Here is a 16,932-nt window from a genome sequence, read left to right as displayed (position 1 = left end):
GAATCAGCTCCAGCCGCTGGCCAGCTCTTGCTTCCTCACTCTGTCCAGCTAATGTGCCTTGAGCCAATTTTTTTTTTCCTTCTTTATCCCTATTTGATCTCTCCCATGTCTGAGACACCAGGGGGTGTTGAAAGAAGGGCTGCAAGTGTCTATGATAAAATCTTACATTTCATAATTAGTAACCATTTCCCAAAGCATGCTCCTATATTGTCTATTGTTTTGTTCTTACACCACACTGGTGAATGGGCATAGGATCTGTTCCCATGTTATAAAGGAGGAATTGAAACAAAAAGACAAGGCTGAAATCACAAAGCAAGTTAGTGGCAGAGCTAGGAGAGTACTCTGGGTTCAGGGGTCTAGGCTTTTCTAGCTTAGAGCCCTCTCAGTTGCCACACTAGCCTCTGGGCCTTGAAATCTCAAATGAAAAAGGATTAACTTTTGGTTGGAGTAATCTGCTCCTGCAGGTTGAATCAAGATCATGAAGGGTATTTATTAGAAAACTTTTCTGAGGCACCTCTCTGCACCAGTGCTAGAGTTGAGATTGTGGAAGTAAGTAAAGGCTGTCAGAATGAGAACAGACAAAGTCTATTTATTCAGAGTTTGGTGTTTATCACAAGGGAGTCAATCACCATCCTTTGCTTTTGGCAAACTCAAAGAAGCAAGGGAGGAACAGAAAAGCTTTATAGTGGAAAGAAAAAAAAAGGAATGCTTTAGTCTAAGCTCTGATTGGAGGCTGATCGTACAGGGAAGTTTAGGTGGGCTAACTAGAAGTGGAACATCCTATGTAATTAGTTAGGGGGTCATATTTCGCTTTTTCTGGTTGGTTCTAAGTTGGAACTGGGAGCAAAAATCAGTTAATAATCAAGTCTTGGCCATTTTTTGATTGATGGCTACAGGGGTTATTTTTTGACTTCTGGACCGGTTCTTTAAGACCATAGGTTGGCTTCCTGTGTTGGTTGCTGCAGGTGATGGGTCATAGTTCTGCTTTTATATATAGTCTGGCCACCATCTGTTTGGATATTCAGTTTCTCAGAATTGAGTGAGGGAAACGGAACAAGGAGGGGATCTGGGAACTTCATAGCAGTGAGGGCTCTGGCACCACCTGGGAATTATTTGAGCTCTGCCCCTACCTTTAAGCCAGGCACTGCTGAGTGTTATTAGGAGACAGAAAGAATGGAGTGAAAATTAATCCTGTAGTCTTAATATTCTCTCTCTGGAATTTCATTTCATTTGCTATTTTTGGTTTCTACTGTTTAAGAATGACTTGAATGAAGTGGAGTACTGTGTATTAGTTCCAAGACAGTAAACTTTTAGACATCATTAGATGTGTGGCTCCTGGATCTTTGCTACTTGGTCCTGGATACTTTGGCTATTTCTTCATCTGGTTCCTTGGGGAGATTCTAATTTTGACTGGAGGAAAGGAGGATGATTTCTAAAAAGGAGGTGATATAAGAAAGAAACTTTGAAGAATGGATAGATTTTTGGGCAAGGTAAAAGTGTTCTTCTGTACCTTTCACTAAAGGTACAGGGCAATAGGAACAGTATGGGTAAAAGTTTGGGATAGAAACAGATTGTGTTCACAGGGCAAATACTCTAGTACAGGAGTAAGATTGGTATTGGGTGAGATGGAGGGACTATGTCATTCTTAAGGAACTTGTATTTTATTAATGTAGGAAGCCTTAATATTTTTGGACAGGATCCAAAATGATCAGAGTTGCACATTTAGGAAGATTATCTTGGCAGATGGATGTGTGTTGACTTTGAAAAACAAGACAAGGTTGAAAGTGGGGACACTAATCTTTTTTTTATGACTAATTCACTCTTTATTATTATATTTTAAAATTTTGATTCTACCTCAAACTTATAAGGAAATTACAACATACAAGTTTTTTTTTCTGAAAATTTTAGAGTAAGTTGTCAATAGGATGTCCTGTTATCCTTTAAAACTAGCATGTATTCCTAACAAATGAGAATAATTTTCTGTATAAAAACAAAACAATCATGAAAATCAGGAAATAATATGGATACATGCTACCATCCTATCCTCCCATTAAGTTTCAGTCAGACACCCAACGATGTCCCTTATAAGGAAAGGATCCAGTTTAGAATCACAGAGTGCATTTATTTGTGTCTCTTTATTTTGCCTCCATCTTTAGTCTTCTCTCCTTCATGTTCATGGCCTTGGTATTTCAGAGGATTACAGATTTGTTATTTTGGAGAGTGTCCAGCTTGACTTTTCTCTGATGTCTCATCACAATTAGATTCAGGTTATTCTTTGACAGGCATTGAACAAAAGTGATGCTCTTTCCTTTACACTGCATCCTATCAGACAATATGTAACTTTGATTTGTCACATTACTAACGGTGCTAATTTGATAATTTCACTAAGGTGATATCACCCAATCTAGTCCACTGTAAAATGACTATTCCCCCCCTTTTTTAAATTTATTTTTTATTGTTATTTCCCCAACACATTTTTTTCCCCCACTGTACAGCATGGGGACCCAGTTACACATACATGTATATGTAATTTTTTCTCCCATTGTCATGCTGCATTGTAAGTATCTAGACATAGCTCTCAGTGCTACACAGCGGGATCTCATTGTTAGTCCGTTCCAAAAGCAATAGTTTGCATCCGTTAACCCCAAGCTCCCAATCCTTCCCATTCCCTCACCTTCCCCCTGGGCAACCACAAGTCTATTCTCCAAGTACATGATTTTCTTTTCTGTGGAAAGGTTATATTTAATGTATTTTATTTTATTTTTTTAAATTATTTCCCCAATGCAATTTTTTTTCTACTGTACAGCATGGTGACCCAGTTATCATTTGTGCTGTATTTTAGATACCAGATATGAGTGATATCATATGGTATTTGTCTTTGTCTTTCTGACTTATTACACTCATTATGAGAGTCTCTAGTTCCATCCATGTTGCTGCAAATGGCATTATATCATTCTTTTTTATGGCTGAGTAGTATTCCATTGTGTATATATATCACATCTTCCTAATCCAATTGTCTCAATGGACAGCTGTGTTGTTTCCATACCTTGGCTATTGTGAATAGGGCTGCAATGAACATGTGGGTGCATGTGTCTTTTTCAAGGAAACTTTGGTCCGGATATATGCCCAAGAGTGGGATTTCTGGGTCATATGGTAGTTCTATGTATAGATTTCTAAGGTACCTCCACACTGTTCTCCACAGTGATTGTACCAGCTCACATTCCCACCAACAGTGCAGGAGGGTTCCTTTTTCTCCACACCCCGTCCAGCACTTGTTATTTGTGGACCTATTAATGATGGCCATTCTGACTGGTATGAGGTGGTATCTCATGGTAGTTTTGATTTGCCTTAATCAGGGATGTTGAGCAGTTGTTCATGTGCTTGTTGGCCATCTGTATATCTTCCTTGGAGAAATGTCTATTCAGGACTTTTGCCCATTCTTCCATTGGGTTGTTGGCTTTTTTGCTGTTGAGTTGTATAAGTTGCTTGTGTATTCTAGGGATGAAGCCCTTGTCAGTTGCATCATTTGAAACTATTTTCTCCCATTCTGTAAGTTGTCTTTTTGTTTTCTTTTTGGTTTCTTTTGCTGTGCAAAAGCTTGTCAGTTTGATTAGGTCCCATTGGTTTATTTTTGCTTTTATTTCTGTTGCCTTGGGAGACTGACCTGAGAAAATATTCGTAAGGTTGATGTCAGAGAATGTTTTGCCTATGTTCTCTTCCAGGAGTTTGATGGTGTCTTGTCTTATATTTAAGTCTTTCAGCCATTTTGAGTTTACTTTCATGCATGGTGTGAGGGTGTGTTCTAGTTTCATTGATTTGCATGCAACTGTCCAGGTTTCCCAGCAAGACTTGCTGAAAAGGCTGTCTTTTCCCCATTTTATGTTTTTGCCTCCATTGTCAAAGATTAATTGACCATAGGTGTCAGGGTTTATTTCTGGGTTCTCTGTTCTGTTCCATTGGTCTGTCTGTTTTGGTACCAGTACCATACTGTCTTGATGACTGTCGCTTTGTAATACTGCTTGAGGTCTGGGAGAGATATGCATCCTGCTTGGTTTTTGTTTCTCAAGATTGCTTTGGCAGTTCTGGGATTTTCTGTGGTTCCATATAAATATTTGGATTGTTTGTTGTAGTTCTGTGAAAAATGTCATTGGTAATTTGATAGGATTGCATTGAATCTGTAGATTGCTTCGGGTAGTATGGCCATTTTTACAATATTAATTTTTCCAATCCAGGAGCATGGAATATCTTTCCATTTATTTACCTCTTCTTTAATTTGCTTGATTAATGTTTTATAGTTCTCAGCATATAAGTCCTTTACCTCCTTGGTCAGGTGTATTCCCAGGTGTTTGATTTTTTGGGGTGCAACTTTAATAGGTACTGTGTTTTTGTATTCCTTTTCTAATATGTCATTGTTAGTATACAGAAATGCGACTGATTTCTGAATGTTAATCTTACATCCTGCTGCTTTGCTGAATCTGTTGATCAGTTCAAGTAGGTTTTGGGTTGAGTCCTTAGGGTTTTCTATGTATAGTATCATGTTGTCTGCATCTAGTGACAGTTTTATCTCTTCTCTTCCTATTTGGATGCCTTTTACTTCTTTTGTTTGTTTGATTGTTGCGGCTAGGACTTCTAATACTATGTTGAATAGCAATGGTGAGAGTGGGCATCCCCGTCTTGTTCCATATTTCAGTGGGAAGGCTTTCAGCTTTTCTCCATTGAGTATTATATTTGCTATGGGTTTGTCATAAATGGCTTTTATTATGTTAAAGTATGTTCCCTCTATACCCACTTTGGTGAGAGTTTTTATCCTAAATGGATATTGGACTTTGTCAAATGTTCTTTCTGTACCTTTTGAGATGATCATATGATTTTTTTTTTTTTTGTCTTTTTGCCTTTTCTAGGGCCGCTCCCGTGGCACATGGAGGTTCCCAGGCTAGGGGTCTAATCGGAGCTGTAGCCACTGGTCTACGCCGGAGCCACAGCAATGTGGGATCCGAGCCACGTCTGCAACCTACACCACAGCTCAGGGCAATGCCAGATCCTTAACCCACTGAGCAAGGCCAGGGACCAAACCTGCAACCTCATGGTTCCTAGTCGGATTCATTAACCACTGAGCCACGATGGGAACTCTGATCATATGGTTTTTGACTTCTCTTTTGTTAATGTGGTGTATGACATTGATTGATTTGCATATGTTGAACCATTCTTGTGAACCTGGGATGAATCCCACCTGGTCATGGTGTATGATCTTTTTGATAGGTTGTTGGATTCAGTTGGCTAAAATTTTGTTGAGAATTTTTGTGTCTATATTCATCAGACATTGGCCTACAGTTTTCTTTTTTGGTGGTATCTTTGTCTGGTTTTGGAATGAGGGTGATAGTAGCTTCATAGAATGTCTTTGGAGTGTTCCTTCTTGGACATTTTGAAAAAGTTTAAGGAGGATGGGCACCAGTTCTCTTTGTATGTTTGGTAGAATTTGCCTGTGAGGCCAGGGGGAAACATCTTTTAACTATTTTCAGCGAGAGGAAAGAAGTTTGAACAGAAGTTGACATGTCTTTTGGAAGGCGACAGTCAATATACTCCAGAGTAAAAAGTTTTTAGGACATCCATCTTTTTTATGCACATGAATCACGAACCTGTTCCAGATCTTACGTGGGCTTTCTGCAGCTATTCCTCAGTCCCATCTGTGAACCTAGGCAAAGCCAGCAATATCCAATCCCAAAATGCAGCTGGTAACAACGACAGGTATAATCAAGAAGAGAAACTATACAAAGTGAAAGCAGAAGTACCAACTTAGTGAGCAAGGACAGCTTGGTTTTTTTGGCAAAGGGCAGCCAGGACATTAAGCGGATTGTTATATAGTCAAATGAGAGGTAAGACAAAATTACCTTTATCATACTACATCCTTGAAAACCATGAATTGTTATTTTTATTTTTTTCTGAATTATTATTTTAAAATATTTAAAATTCTTCAAAGATTCAACTAAATTTGTAATTACCTAAGATCCTGGTTTTGGGGATAAATGCCTAGAATTAGGTAATTTATTTATAAATAGTCTAAAAGCCTTAAAATAAGTGCATAGTCTCTGATCCAATCCATGAATTGATCTTACTGAAACAATCAGATGAGTTTCAAAAATGTGTATATGAGGATGTTTTTCACATTATTTGTAATAGTGATAAACAGACACAACAGGAAAATAATTAAATTTATTTTAATATATTTAAACTATGACATATTATGCAGCCTTCAAAATAATGCTATAACTATATGCTAACTTGGAAAGACATCCATGGGATGGTGTGAAGTTTTAAAGAAAAGAAGTATCCAAACTATGCATAGAATATGTTTCCATTTTGGTAAGAAAATATGTGTTCTAATTAAATATACAACATATATGTTCCAGATGTTTATACATACATAAGAACATTAAATATAATAATAAAACATATAAAAATATATAATTTTTTTTGCTTTTTTGTTAGGGCCACACCCGCAATACATGGAAGTTCCCAGGCTAGGGGTCGAATCAGAGATACAGCTGCCAGTCTATGCCACAGCCACAGTGATGGAGGATCCAAGCTGCATCTGCAACCTACACCACAGCTCACGGTAATGCTGGATCCTTAACCCACTGAGCAAGGTCAGGAATCAAACCTGCATCTTCATGGATCCTAGTGGGGTTTGTTAACTGTTGAGCCACGAAGGGAACTCCTTGTATGTTGTTTTTAATGTTCTTATGTATATACAATGTTACATAGCAAATATTAACAGTGGTTTTATCTAGGCTGTTTGATAATGGCTTTTTATTTTCTCTTTAAATATTTCTCTATTTTATTAGTTTTTTTTTTGCCATGAGAAAATAGAAATTCATTTAAAATGTTTACTTCTACAAAAAGAAAGGGTATGATTTGACCCTCCTGAAACTACTTTGGCATTAAAAAAATGGTATTTACTCTCTTTCTAGTACACATACATAAATATTTATAGACATAAATCTTTATAAATTATATAAATTTATATATAGTATGTGTTTGGGGTTCAGCAGCTAAATATTCAGTAGCTTTTTTATAAAAAGGCTATATATGCAAAGCTTAGGAAACCTAGAGAGTATACTTTCCCAATATAGATAATACCCTTTTCTTGAGTGAATCTGTATAATAGTATTTTTTTCCTTAGATGTTACAGTCCCTTCCAGGTGGGAAAAATCACTACCTTAGCCCTGGATCTTTCAACCTGAACTTTGGAGAGTGGTTGCATAGCAACTGCTGATGGTGTAAATGACTGGTTTTGGTTCCCTGGGGGATGATACTGATTTGTACAATAAAACAGTGTATTCAGATTCTTTGCTGCTTATAAAGGATGAAAGAACTGCATGAGCCCGAATATTTGAAAAAAGACTGAGTGGGATGATGGGCATTTAGTTGGTTCCATTGCAGACAGTGGATTGAATACAGGGCAGTTGTGAACACTGAAATTCAAAGATGCATGTTCTGTAGGAAATGCATTATTTTCCTTCTTCCCATTTTCCTTCTTCCCATTTTGCTGAGTTCCTACTAGGTGCCAGGCATTGTACTAGTCATTAGGGTTACAGTAATAATAATATGTGGTCTCTACCATCTGGAAGCTCATACTCCAGTGGGGAAGAAAAAGACAAAAATTAGTAACTTCAGTAACTGATGCTAAGTGATGGAAACATGTGTGGAGTTATGGGGCATAGAGAAAGGGTATCTAAGGCCACCTGGGGATCATTCCATAATCACTTCTTGAGCAGTGACTGAGTGTCTTGGCACTGGGGATACAAAGATGAGTGAGAATTGGCTCCTGGCTGATAGGATTTTATCATCTGACAAGCGAGACAGAAAAAATTCAAATCTCATGCAATGTGGTAAATGCTCGGCTACCACAAGGATTAAAGCATGAGAGCACAGAGGTGGAGATTAATGAATGATTAATGCTTATTTAAAACTTGACTGTTACAGAACCCTCAAAAACATGTATTACCTCATTCGATATTTATGAAGAAGTAGGTTTTATCTCTCTTTTATTGAAGAGGAAATGAAGGCTTGGAGAGGTTGTGACTTGTCTAAAGTTGGTGTATTAGTAACAAAATACCATTGGCTGGCTTAAAAAATAGACATTTATTTCCCCACAGTTCTGGAGGTTAGAATCCCAGATTAAGGCAGAGTTGGTTCCTGATGAGAACCCTCTTCCTGGCTTGTGGTCTTCTTGCTCTGTCTCCTCTAATAAGGACACTAATCCTGTTGGGTCAGGGCCCTACACTTATGACCTCAATTAACCTTAATTACTTCCTTAGTCACACTGGGATTTAGGGCTTAAACATATGAATTTTGGGAGACACTTTCAGTCTAAAATCAGCTGGGCTGTGAATTTAGGGCTTTAGCCTCCAAATCACGGGTGTGGGTGTATGTGTACATTTTCCACACCACACGAGAGACATTTTTTCCCTGAACATGATGAATCAGTGACTCATTCTTATAACATGGAGGGTATAGGGAACTCTGACACTTTGGGTCTCTGTTTATGCTCCCTCCTCCAGCTTGCCTTTAAGAACTTACTGAGATGTTGTCCTCTCTCCATTGCCCTAGGCTTATGCACAGTCCATTCATACCCATTTGGAGCTTGTCACCAGGAACCTCTAGCTTTAAGGAGGGGGTGGGTTTGGGGGTGAAGACAGAACAGGGCTTGTGGGGACTGCAGCTGCAACAGTGGGTAGTGAGAAGGACCTGGTGAATAGTTCTGTTTTGAAAGAGGAGGATGCCCGAGAAGGTTCTCATTGTCCAAGATGAGACATTAGCCAGCTCCAGGACCATTTGAAGGAGTAGGAGGACATGGTGCATGTGGGCCAAGGGCAGCAGAGAGGACTACTGGCCTGGGAAAGGGCATTTTGACAACATCAGTAGCTGCTGCTTCATGTTGCATTTCCTATCCTCTTACCCTTCCCTTCTAGAAGAGCAAGAAGCTTCTTACTACTTGTGTGGGGTTGATGTTCCTCTTTCTTGGCCTCATCCAGACTTGTAATCTTTGATCTTGGCTGCATCTTCAAATTACAGGGGGGGAGGCAGACTAAAAGACCAATCTTAGTAGGCGGAATCAGCAAGGACTGACATTTACATCCCTTTGCTGGCCTGGGCAGACACAATTGCATTCATTTATTCATGAAACAAATATTTACTGAAGGTCTACTACGCAAAAGATGCTATACCATTCCTGGGTTAAAAGCTAGCCCTTGGCTTGTGGCAGGGACCAGTGATGATAGCTTAGGGAGAGGTCCGGCCACTCTGGGGCTCAACCTTGGGAGTGGCTCCTTGGGGAAGTGTGCATTGTCAGAGTATTATAGAACTAGAAAAGGTACTGTCAACCACAGTTTTCTTTGCCTACATGACTCATATATCGAAAGAATGAAATGAATTTGTTTTTACATTTAAAATTAAGCCTAGTCACAATCTATAATCCTATTGGGATGATGGGTTATAAATTGTAGAAAAGGATAATTACGGCAGATTTGAACTTATGGCTTGGTGACCAGGAAGAGAGAACACATAGCTTTAGACTCACGTATTCCACTCTGGCGAAATTGACTGCTCTGATACCCACAGACGTCCATCCAACTCTGTACAGGGACATTCTACTGAACAAAGCCAGTTGATAGCTCACATTCTGAAGATTTTTCAAATATTATTACTAAGGCATTTTCCATTGTTTTGTTTTCATTCAAGTGGGCTTTTACTTAAGATGTAGAGGTCATAAGCTTTATATCCTTAGGCTTGATTTAAAACCTAGCCATGACAGATAGTAAACTGTGGTCTCATTTTTCTTGTAACAATAGTTCATGACACTGTGGTAAGAAATTAAAATCTGGCAGCTGAACATAAGGGAAGGTGTACAGTCATTGGAGCTGAAACAAACCCAAATAGGAATCCTGATTCTGTCATTGACTTCACTGGGATCTAAGACACATTACTCAACCATATTAAGCCTCTGTTTCTTTGTCTTTAAAATGGGGGTAGCAATGTGATAAAGTATATATATGCTTCAAATAGTGCCTAGAATGTGACTGACTTTTGATGAACAGTCTTTTCTTCTTTCATGATGACATAATATACCTATTCACAACTTTAGGGCTCAGATTTGAGGAGGGGTAGAGAATAGAGGTCTTAGTTGAAATTCCACCTTGGAAAAGGAGATCACTTAATTTCTAAGTATCTATGAAAGATAAATAGCATGTTTCTTATTTATGTAAATCACATTTGATTTTGTATGTTTGTGAATAGCTGAATGGTAAATAAATACAATGCCTTATGTTGAAGTAAGAAGAAAAACTAATACCTGTCAAGAGAGCCTTACTTACATGTCAGGCACTTTATATATGTTATCTTACTTTATCTTCCCAACTCTCAAAGAGAAGTGTTATCATCTCTATATACAAATAAGGAAATGAAAGAATAGATTAATTGTCTTTCCCAAAGTCATACATCCAGTGGCAAAGCCAAGGGTTGGAATCATTGAAGTAAATCATTGAAGATGGTGGCTGTTATTACCAATAATTTTTTTTGGGTTAAACTCAATCATAAGATTAGCATTCCAATATCAATATGCTGGAACTTGCTGAAAAAGTGAAAAAGAGAATCAGTGCCTGCAAGTAAGGAGTGGTTAGCTGTCCAGGATGATTATTCCTCAATGTGGGCTTAAGCCAAGTGAATGGAATAATTTTCCCAAAAGAACCTACAGCTCTTGGGGCTGGTGGGATCTACAATGCAATGATCATACACTAATAATTTCAATGTTTACCTTATAGTTTACTGTTTGGATGAACAATGATTTCCTTAATTGCTTTGCCTTTGTGGGAGTACAAATTTTCTATATCATCAACTGGCTCTTTTGAATACTTTCCTGAATACTTATTTTGGCTTGTTTAATAATCTTTGCAAGTGTGTATTTTGGGTGATACATACAGTGTTTTGACATTTATATTCTAATGACACATAAAGGCTTTAAGATTTAAAGATAGAATTCATACAGTGAATACATTAAGCAACAATAGAATGTGCACTTTGTAATGATAAAAAATCTTAATAACTTTTCTGTAGTCAGCCTAATGATTTCAATAACTAATCTTTAATACATAAGAGCTTAATTCCTATTAAGAGCAGAAAGTTTGGATTCCTTTCAGCTCTCCTTTCATACTTATCTTCAATAATTTAATCTTTATCTGAGTATTAGTCTGTAGTTGGTTATGTTTTCTCCATTTATATGCATTTATCCAGGTCAAAATGTGGTTAGAGTGATGACATACAAAGGAAATTCAGGACTCTTGACCCAGCGCCAGAGGCCTGAATAAACATTCCAATGTCTGAAATTTTGGTGTTGGGGAAGGTCTCTGGACCTGTCCCCTCAAAATGTCAGGAGCTTACTGTGTTTCCAAAGAAGGATGGTGCCTAGAAAATGTATCCTTTGGTGATTTAAAAAAAATATGTAGGGGTCATTACATGGATATTTGAAATATCTGGTTCTTTTAAAATCAGGCAGATGATGTTAAAGGTTGTTGGTGTTGATGAAGAAGAGAGTGGTTAATTAGAAGGATCTCAGTAACCTCCTTTACAGAGGCAAACTAAATCCAAAACACAGTGTATGGGCAAGTACTATTAAAAAGCACAGCAACACAAAACTCACAGGGCTCCACAAGAATACAACCCAAACCAAACTTCAGCCCTCCTGGTTTACATAATTCCAGAAAAGATCCAATAAGGAGGCTAATAGGCAGCATAGGATGGCCATGGCCAAGCAGAACTGACAGGGAAATCTCCATGAGTCCTCACATTTTTGGTTTCCCATTAGATTTCATCTCTTTTCTCAAGCAGTAGGATCTGGCAAGAGGCATACCAAAGATTCTATGATTCAACTTTCAGAAGAGCTAGGGGAAGAAGTAAGGTCATGCCACTCTGCTAAGAATCCTCTGTGCTTTAGACCACAGTGTGAGAATTCGGAGGCATGAGGGCAAAAGGAGGTTGCAGCAGGAATCTTGACCTGAAATCAGTTTGGGGAAGTTTTGCATGAAGGTATTTACTTTGGGAAGATAATATTAGCTTACTTATTTCCTATGGAAACTGGAAAATAAATACTCACTTTAAAATAAACGCATGTTCATGTTTAAATTTCTATTGTACCCCTTCTTACTAGTGAATAAGAAAGGTGTATGTGTGTGTGTATGTGTGTGCGCTTCCTTGTGGCTACATTTAAAGATTGGCTTCAACTTATTTTATGGTGGCTGCCAAGCAGACATGGATGGATGGATTTTGATCAGGATAAAGGCAGTTTGCCCATTATCTGCCATTGTGGGACTTATGCCTACCAGTGGGTAGGCCTCCCTGAATTTCAGCTTGTCTGTCAACAGGCTGATGCAGCAGACTGATGTGTTTTGAGGTGGAATTATTTTTCAAAGTCTGTTTGGGCCAGTTTCTGGTCTAGTGCCAGGTCTTACATAATAACTTTACCGAGACAGAAACAACAGGCCCGTTTTTCCGAAGGGCCCTTCAGCTTAGGGCAGTCCTACTTGCCCATTTACTTTTGGTAAAATTCTTTTTCCAATAGACTCTGAGGGAGTCCAGGGTGCAGAAAAGAGGAATGTGTTGTGCTTGTGGATTTAGCAGTTTATCTGTCACCACTCCTGTAAAAGAGCCACGCTGTCTCACTGGTGATTAATTCAATGCCACTCTTCTCGGGTAACATGGTGTCACTTACTGCATGTGTTTTGCCGGTCTCTGAAGTAAAAGGTGTGCTGATTTCTACATTGGAACAGTAAGTCTGAAGGGAGGGGAATAGCTCTAGGTTTATTAATAACAATGATGACACCATACTTCCTCCTTCCATTGATTTTGAGCACTGTGCCAAGGGTGATACTGCTGGGGTTGTTGTACTTAGGCTGCATATCAAATCATGACACAGTTTCTGCAGGTCAGAAATTTGGGAAGGGCTATAATGGGCAGTTCTGGCATGGGATTTCTCCAGGGGTGATAGTTAAGCAGTGGCTGGAGCTGGAACAGCAGGTATCTATAGGAGTGAGGGTCTAGCTGGGCATCTTTCTCTCCCCAAGTCTCAGATCTTCTCCAAATAGTCTCTCTACTTGGGATAACTGCATTTCATCACAGCATGGTGGCCTCAGGGGGTTGGTTACCATGGTAGCTCAAGGCTCTAATGCTAGTGCTCCAATGAGTTAGGGAGAAGTTACATTACCCTTTCTAACTTAGCTTTGGAAGGCATGCAGTGTCATGTCTGCTGCATTTCTGTTGGTTCTAAGCAAATCTAAATGTACTTAGAAATAATGAGAGGGAACACAGATCCTACTATTTGATGGGAGGAATATCAAGGCCATACTGTGGTCTAGCTTGTGGGGTGGTTCAGTGTTTGGAAAATACAGCTTGTCATAGGTATAACCCTGCTCAAGACAAAAAGATCACAACAAGACTCCAAATGGAAATCGGCCTTTTAGAACACTGTATGATCTCAAAATCTTACATACCAGTGTGAATAACAGAATATACATTGGTCATTCTGTGAAACCTGATTTATTTTTCTGTATACAAAAGAAGTTTTATTGAAGTATAATTTGTTTAATAAAATGCATACATTTAAAGTGTACATTTCAATAATTTTTGATAAATATGTGCAACTGTGACAACTACTCTAGTCAAGACACAGAATATTTCTATTAACCCCAAATTCTCTGATCCTTTGTTGTAAATTCTTGTCATTCTTGGCCCCTGACAACCACTGATCTGCTTTATGTTACTATTGATAGTTTTGCCTGCTCTAGATTTTTAAGGACTCTTATGGCATATATGCTTTTGTTGGCATATTTTTGAGATTCATCCATTTTGCTGTATGTGTCAACATATACATTGTTGTTGAGTAGAATTCTGCTGTACATATATACTACAATTTGTTTATCCATTTTCAAGTTTGTAGACATTTGGGTTGTTAATAATTTTTGACTATTATGAATAAAGTTGCTATAACTACTCATGTACAAATTTTTGTGGAGACCTACATTTTTTTTTCTCTTGGATAAATACCTAGGAGTGGGATTGCTGGGTCATATGGGAAGTTTGAATACTTTATAAAATTTTATGAAGTCTATATGAACTTTATAACTGTTATTCAGTTTTCCAAAATTGTTATTCCATTTTGCATTCCCAACAATAATGTATGAAATAATAAGTAAAAATAATGTAGCCTTAAATTCTCAGTAAACTTGATGGTTTCAGTCATTATTTTTAGATAATTCAATGGTATGTAGAGGTTTCAATATGCATTTCCTTGTTGATGAAAGATCTTGAGCATCATTTCATGCATTTGTATACCTTCTTTTGTGAAGAGTCTATTCAAATCTTCTGTTTAATTTATACGTTTATGTTTTATGTTTTGTGCTTTTAATTTGCTCTAGACCAAAAATATTTTTACCTACCTCATGGTCACAAAGATTTTCTCTCATGTATTTTTCCAGATGTTTTATTGTTTTAGCTTCTATTTCTATGATCAATTTTGAATTGATTTTTGTGCATGGTGTGAGGTAAGGGTTAAGGTTTATTTCTATGTTTAAAATATGCTATCTGGTTTTTCTAGAACTATGTTGGAAACACTATACTTACTGAATTACATTGGCACCTCTGCTGAAAATCGATTTACTATGTCTGGTTCTGTTTCTGAACTGATTTGTTCCATTTACCTATATGGCTATTCTTATGTAAATGCCACACTGTTTCCATTTCCATAGCTTTATAGAAAGAGTCTTACATTCAGATAATTTAAATTTTCCAAGTTTGTGATTCCTTTTTAAAATTTCTTTGACTATTCTATGTCCTTGGCACCATATCACTGTATTTTAAACATAGCTGTTAATTTTTTTAAAAAAGCTTCCTGGAGGAGTTCCTGTCATGGCGCAGTGGTTAACGAATCCGACTAGGACCCATGAGGTTGCGGGTTCCATCCCTGGCCTTGCTCAGTGGGTTAAGGATCTGGCATTGCTGTGAGCTGTGGTGTAGGTTGCAGATGTGGCTCGGATCCTGCGTTGTTGTGGTTCTGGCATAGGCCGGTGGCTACGGCTCCAATTAGACCCTTAGCCTGGGAATCTCCATGTGCCGTGGAAGTGGCCCTAGAAAAGGCAAAAAGGCAAAAAGGCAAAAAGGCAAAAAAAAAAAAAAAAAAGTTTCCTGGGATTTTGATTGGAATTATATTAAATATATAGATTAATTCATGGAAAATTGACTTATGTCTGTTACATTTTAAAGAAGTGAAATCATATCAAACATACTCTCTGATCACAATGGAAATGAATTATAAATAAATAAGTAACCAAAATATGACTGAGGATCCTCACATTTTTTGAAATTTTGTAAAATACATCCATATAAGCCATGGGTCAAAGAAGAAATGATAAGGGAAATTTGAAAATATTTTTAACTGAATGATGGCAAACACACAGCATATCAAAATGTACACAATGTGGCCACAGCAGTGCTTAAAGGAAAATGTACAGCTTTATATGCTTACATGAGATAGAATAAGCTTTAAAGTCAGTAATTTGAGTTTCTTACTCAGAAAGCTAAATTAAGCCCTAAGTAAAAAGAAGAAAGGAAAAATAAAGTGCAAAAATCAATGAAATAGAAAACAGAAAAACTCTCAATTTTATCACTCACTCTGGGGGAGTTCAGCTGTCATGTTGTTAAGAAGCCCAGGTGGTGAGGAACTGAAGGCACACCTTCAGATGACTGAAGCCCTAGCCAGTGTCCTTACTGCAACTTCATAATAGAACTTGTGCCAAAACCACCAGCTAAGCTACTCCCAGATTCCTGATCCACAGTGACTGTGTGAGATAATAAATATTTGTTTTTAAAAATTGAAAAAATCAACAAAATCAAAGCTATTTTTTGGAAAAGATTTAGGAAATCCTACCTAGGCTGATCAAGAAAAAAAGAGAAAAGATTCAACTTAATATGAGGAATGACATAACATCACCACAGATCCCATAGAAATTAGAAAAAGAATATTACATGCTATTATATATTACTTTATACCAATACTGAACAACCTAGATGAAATAGACAAATATTTTGAAAGGCATAAATGATAAAAAACTGGCATAGAAATCAATTTAAAGTCTGAATACCTCCATTTCTTTTAAAGACATTAAATTTAAAATTTAAAAGCTTTCCCCAAAGAGATCACCAGGCCTAGGTGGCATCAATGGTAATTCTAGTGTTATGTTTAAGGAAGAAATAATATTAATTTTACACAAAGAATTCCAGAAATCAGAGCAAGAGAGAAGTATTACTCTGATACTAAAATCAGACAAAGATATTATATACTGATTTTCTTCATTAACATATATACAATAAACATTAAAAAAATATAACAAGATAGACTCCAACAATGTAAAAAAAGATAATACATCATGACCAAATGGGACTTATCTCAGGAATGCATGTTGGTTTACCCTTAGAAAGTAAGGAATGCAATACACCATATCAATGAAATCAAAGAGAAAAACTATCTGTAACTATTCTGATGGACGCAGGAAAAATATTGGAGAAATTCAACAACCATGCACATATATTTTTAAAATTCCTCAGCAAATCAGGAGTAGAGGGAATTTCTTCAACCCAATAAAAGGCATCTACAAAGAAATCTACAGCTAATATTATTTTTAATGCCAGATGGAATTTTCCCCCCAGTTCTGGGGACAAGACTAAGATGTGCGATCTCATTACTTCAGTGTCATAATAGAGATCCTTGCCAGCTCAATAAGTAAAGAAAATGATAATAAGAGGCATATACCTTGGAAAAGAAAAAGTAAAACTTACTTTATTCACAGATGACATGGCTATACATATTGAAAATCCTAAAGAATCTAT

General features: G+C 37.4%; 2 long non-coding RNA genes across 3 annotated transcripts in view; one reads left to right on the top strand and one right to left on the bottom strand.

Annotated features, from left to right (window-relative positions):
• LOC102161945 (uncharacterized) overlaps nucleotides 1–16,932 on the bottom strand; it is a 169,277-nt gene that overhangs the window by 84,577 nt on the left and 67,768 nt on the right. The gene's annotated exons all lie outside the window — the stretch shown is intronic.
• The window catches only part of LOC146404877 (uncharacterized), a 58,672-nt gene that overhangs the window by 8,377 nt on the left and 33,363 nt on the right, over nucleotides 1–16,932 (top strand). The window lies entirely within an intron of this gene.

The sequence above is a fragment of the Sus scrofa genome, chromosome 3 (genome assembly GCF_054392235.1).
Source record: "Sus scrofa isolate SSC_HxYL_T2T_F1_AM1 chromosome 3, Sscrofa_HxYL_maternal_Yorkshire_Landrace_v2.0, whole genome shotgun sequence".
NCBI classification, from domain to species: Eukaryota; Metazoa; Chordata; class Mammalia; order Artiodactyla; family Suidae; genus Sus; species Sus scrofa.
The sequence above is the reverse complement of the archived record's forward strand: the minus strand, read 5'-3'. Positions and strand labels throughout refer to the sequence as shown.